Raw genomic sequence first — 6,000 nt, forward strand, 5'->3', positions numbered from 1 at the left:
AACAGCAAATAACATACAAGGGAGTTCCAATAACGCTATCACAATTTCTCAGCTGAAACACTACAAGCCAGGAGGGAATGGCAAAAGATATTCCAAGCAATGAGAAACAAAGGCATACAACCAAGACTGCTCTACTAAGCAAGGATCTCTTTCAAAATGGAAGGTAAAATAACGAGTTTCCCAAACAAATGAAGGCTAAAAGAATACATCTCCACCAAACCAGCATTGTAAGAGATGCTAAAGAAAATGCTTTAATAAAAGGAAGAAAAAGAGAGAGTGAGAGGAACACAGGTACAGAGAAATGAATAAATACCTGTCAACAATAACCTTAAATGGAAATGTATTAAATGCTCCTGTAAAAAGACATAGGATAGAATGGATACAAAACATGACCTACATATATATTGTCTCAAGAGACACACCTCAGAATAACAGATCTACATGGACTGAAGGTGAAGGTATTGGAAAAAAATTATTCCAAGCAAATGGACATGAAAAAAAAGCTCGGGTAGCAATACCTATATAAGACAAAAGAGATTTCAGAGCAAAGACCATAAAAAAAGACAAAGAAGGACATTTCATAATACTTAAGGGAACAATCCATCAAGAACATATACCCCTGAAGAACTAATGCCTACCATTCTCAAACTATTCCAAAAAATCAAAGAATAGGGAAGACTTCCAAACACTTTCTATGAAGCCAACATTACCCTAATTCCAAAACCAAGTCAATACACAACAAAGAAAAAAAACTACAGGCCAATATCACTGATGAACATAGATGCTAAAATCCTCAATAAAATATTGGCAAACAGGATCCAGCAATACATCAAAAAGATCATACACCACGATCAAGTGGGATTCATCCCAGGGATGCAAGTATGGTTTAATATTTGCAAATCAATAAATGTCGTCGGCGGCGGCAGCCGTCCGTCTCGAGAGACGATGGTGTAGCTTCTTAAGAGTCTATCTGCACCGCCGAGAATGGCTGTGCAGTCCGACACGGGAGTGACACGGTATCTGTCTCCTCCCGTGTTAAATCGACATCTTGCGATGACGCTGGAGTGTCCTCTCCAGTGAAGCTGAAGCTACAGAGCCTGGGCAGGGTGATATGGAGGGTCTGCTGTTGCCCATGCAACAGACCCCCCCTCTCTTCGCAGCTGAAGGGTCCAAGGGAAAGACGGAGTCAATACAGCTTGGCTTCAGGTGCGCCGCAGGAGTTGCCGGTGTTGACTACAACGTCAAACCGCCTTAGGGACTCCGGCTCCGGATTTTCTGTCGGGGTTTACTCCCTTAGCCTTTCCCCTGAAGAGGTATGCCGCAAGGCAGCGGAGGTTTTTTGGAGTCAGAGTTTTCCTTCTCTGTCAATAAATGTAATACACCACATAAACAAAATGAAAGACAAAAACCACATGATCATATCAATAGATGTCGAAAAAGCATTTGATAAAGTACAACACCCATTTATGATGAAAACACTCAGCAAAATGGGAATAGAAGGAGCATACTTCAACATATAAAGGCCATATATGAAAAACCTGAAGCCAATATCATACTCAGTGGACAAAAACTGAAAGCATTCCCCCTGAGATCAGGAACAAGACAAGGATGATCGCTATCTCCACTCCTATTCAACATAGTATTGGAAGTTCTAGCCACAGCAATCAGACAAGAAAGAGAAATAAAAGTCAGCCATATTGGAAAAGAACAAGTAAAACAGTCATTATTTGCAGAGAACATGATAGTGTACATAGAAAATCCTATAGATTTCATTAAAAAAATATTTGACATAATAAGTGAATTTGGCAAAATAGCAGGGTAAAAAGTCAACATTCAGAAATCAAGGGCATTTTGAGATTAGGAAGATGGCGGGGGAGTGAGGGAATGCTGTGCTTTCTGGCTCTGGAGACCCATCTATAGTTTGGACTAATTGCAGACAGAACATCTCGGTGAGCAGCTGGACACTGGCAGGAGTCAAGCCTTGGCAATGCTGGATTAGAGAAAACCATCTGGGAGCGACCTGTTTGGTGAGGATAGTAGAGGAAAAAGGGAGGAGACGGGATTTCTGACTGGGGTGGCTCCCTGAGCTGCAGCTGGAAGTAAACAAAGACTTTTTAGCAACCACAGGCTTCCCCAGAAAGGAATCGAGAGTAGAGTGGATCTCTGTCCACTGGCAGAGCCAGGACTGGGCCAGGTGGCATCTGGTGCTGAAAGGCAAGAAAGAGCATACTGCTGTACATGTGAGAATGTGATTTTCCTCTATATTTTTCTCTTGTGTTCTGCAGAAAGGGGAGGAAAGGTTGAGGGTAATAGGACATTTTTGAGAAGCGCAGGCGCAGAAGTGCGCTTGCCCACACACCAACCCTCCCCTTGGGCAGCATGGGCGTGCACAGGGAAGTACCCTTATACACTGGCCCAGGTGCACAGTCAGGTCGCTGGCCACACGTCCAGGTGCCCCTCAAACACACCCCAACAGACATAAGATCAGTGCTCCAATGGGCACAGGGAGGGCCCACTGGGCACACAAAAGACTGTGCACAGAAACCCCTGGTCAGCCCCAGTGGGCACCAGGCCGGAGCACAGCCCACTTGCGCTAGCTCTGCTCTTGCCCACCCAGACTGATGTGGGAATGGCGGGCAGCTGCGGCGCAGGAATAGCAGGCGGAGGCGACTCACAGATGCTCACTTCCACTGTGCGCAAGTGTCCGGGGCCCCACCCCAAGGGTGGAGAGACCGACTCCCAGGCTGCCCGGGCAGCGGCTTGGCAGGCCTGAGGCTCACATGCAGGCCACCTTGCATGCACATGAGTGCACACACAAGCACCCTGGCCAGCTACAAACAGACACCAAACTAACTCACCGGCCACCGCAGGCATGCAGGAGTAACCCAGGAGAGCAACCAAGACTGCACGCAGACGCACACTGCTGCTGCAAGGATCAGGAACCTCTGACCCACTTCATTTGACCAGCTGTGAATCCAGAAAAAGAAGACGACACACAAAGGTTGAACTGAATAAAAACATTCCTTTTGTATTTTTTTAAATTTTTATTTCTATTTTAGTTTTTTATTTGTATTTTATTTAATTTTAATTTATTAATTTCTTATTTTTAATTTTAATTTTTACATTTATTTTTAAAAAACCTATCTCTTTAATTTGTTTCATACCATCTCTCCTTCTCATCCTTCCTCTTTAATTTTTGTTTATCTGTTTCTCTGTTTGCTTAGCCTCCCTTTCACACCAAATAAATAGAATATAACTACTATATAAATCTAATACTATTCAATTCCACTTTCTTACTATATTCTGCATTCTTCCCTCTTTTTCTTTTATTATTATTAACATACACTGTCAATATTACCTACTGTCTTGCATAGTCTTCACACTACTTGTTACTATTATTAATCTATCATCCCCTTTCTCAAAAATTATATTTTTCCTCTTTAAAAACAACTCTTACCTCTTCTTCCTATAGTATAAAGCCCTAACCTCTCTACATTTATATTAATACTGTTTCATTTACTGATGATAGCGGGATAGAGAGTAGGGGATGTTTTTGAGGGTGTGGGTTTCCTACATGGGCTGTGTGTTTATGTTTTTAACAGCATCTCCACAAAAGAACTCAAGACAAAGTGGACAGAGTGACTCTCAATCAACTAGCCAGAGGGAAGGTCCCACCAAAGAACATCTGAAATATAACCAGACAGCATAAACAAATGACATAAAAGGTAACCCAAGAACATCAGGCTCAGGAGATCAAAGAGACTGCACCACTGAAAACCCCAATCTCCTATAAAGAATCTCATACCACAAAGGAGGGAAGTCAAAGCAGACAAATCCAAAAAACAAAAACAAACAAGAAGAATCCAACATGGTAAGACGCAGAAACAACCTCTCAATGAAAAGAAAAGAGGAATCCCCAGAAAGAGAGGTAGATGGAATAGACATAGACCAAATGTCAGACATGGAATTCAAAACAATGGTGGTGAAGAAGCTCAATATACTCGACAACCTCAAAAACAACTACAACAACTTCCAAGGAAGTTACCAACAGCTCCGAGTAAATTACAGGGAACTTATGGAGAAGTACACCAGCATTAAAAAAAAAAAAAAAACTATTAACAAGAACCAGGAAGAAATGAAGAATGCAATCTCTGAACTGAAAAACAAAGTAGAATCAATGAAAAGCAGGCTAAACAAAGCAGAGGATCAGATCAGTGAGTTAGAGGACAATGAAGAGAAAAATTCTCAGACAATACAACAAAATGAAAAAAGACTGAAAAAGTACAAAGAAGAAGTAAGGGAATTACAGGATAGCATGAGGAAAAATAATATCCGAATCATCGGAATAAAAGAGAAGAATGAGGAATAGAAAAGCTGATAGGAGAAGCAATGACAGAAAATTTTCCCAACCTGATGAGAGAAAAAGTTATGCAAGTTCAAGAAGCACAGAGTCCCAATGAAGAGGAACCCAAAAAAACCCACTCCAAGGCACATCATAATTAAAATAGAAACATTCAAAGACAAAGAGAGAATCCTGAAAGCAGCAAGAGAAAAACTGCAAGGGAGCTCAGATAAGGCTATCGACCGATTCCTCAACAGAAACAGTTCAAGACAGAAGGAAGTGGTCAACAATATTTCAAGCAATGAAAAACAAAGGCCTACAACCAAGAATACTCTACCCAGCAAGGCTCTCATTCAAAATGGAAGGTGAAATAAGGAGTTTCTCAGACAAAGGAAGACTAAAAGAATACATCTCCAACAAACCAGCATTGCAAGAGATGCTAAAGAGAATGTTCTAAGAAAAAGAAGAAAAAAAGAGGAGAGAAACACAGATACAAAGGGAAATAAACAAGTACATGTCAATAACAACCTTAAATGTAAATGGATTAAATGCTTCAATTAAAAGACATAGGGTAATGGAATGGATAGGAAAACAAGACCCACATATTTGCTGTTTACAAGAAACATACCTCAAAACAAAAGATTTAAACAGACTGAAAATAAAGGGATACAAAAAAGTATTAGAAGCAAACAAAGATGAAAAAAAAGCTGGGGTAGCAGTACTCATATCAGACAAAATGGATTTCAAAGCAAGGGCAATAAAAAGAGATAAAAATGACATTTCATAATACTTAAGGGAACAATCCATCAAGAAGATATAACACTGATAAACATATGTGCACCCAACATAGGAGCACCCAAATACATAAAGAAAACACTATAAGACCACAAGAAAAATATTAACAGCAACACACCCATAGTAGGGGACTTTAACACTCTATTATCAAAAATAAACAGATATTAGAAGTAAAGAAACACCAAGGATATACCGGCGTTGAACAACACATTAAACCACTTGGAGTTAACTGATATATATAGAACTTTTCACCCCAAAGAAGCAAAATATACATTCTTTTCAAATGAACATGGGATATTTTCAAAGATAGACCACATGATAGGACACAAAACAAGCCTCAACAAATTCAAGAAAATAAAAATCATAAGAAGCATCTTTTCAGACCACAATGCCTTGAAACTAAAAACCAACCTCAGAGAAAAAAATCAGACACCCAAACTCATGGAGAATGAATAACATGCTATTAAATAATGAATGGGTTAACAATTACATCAAAGAAAAAATCAAGAAATTTCTGGAAACTAATGAAAATGAACACACAACAGCCCAAAACGTATGGGACACAGCAAAAGTAGTCCTAAGAGGGAAGTTCATAGCAATACAGGCATATCTGAAAAGGATAGAAATATCTCAAATAAAAAATCTAACCCTAAAGCTACAAGAACTAGAAGAACAACAACAACAAACAAAGCCTAGGGCAGGAAGTAGGAAGGAAATCATCAAGATCAGAGAAGAATTAAATGACATAGAGACCAAACAAACAATTCAAAAGATCAATGAAACTAGGAGCTGGTTCTTTGAAAAATTAAACAAAATCGACAAGCCTTTAGCCAGGCTCATCAAGAAAAAGAGAGAGCAGACCC

The sequence above is a fragment of the Furipterus horrens genome, unplaced genomic scaffold, assembly GCF_987537825.1.
Source record: "Furipterus horrens unplaced genomic scaffold, mFurHor1.1.pri manual_scaffold_8, whole genome shotgun sequence".
Lineage (NCBI taxonomy): Eukaryota > Metazoa > Chordata > Mammalia > Chiroptera > Furipteridae > Furipterus > Furipterus horrens.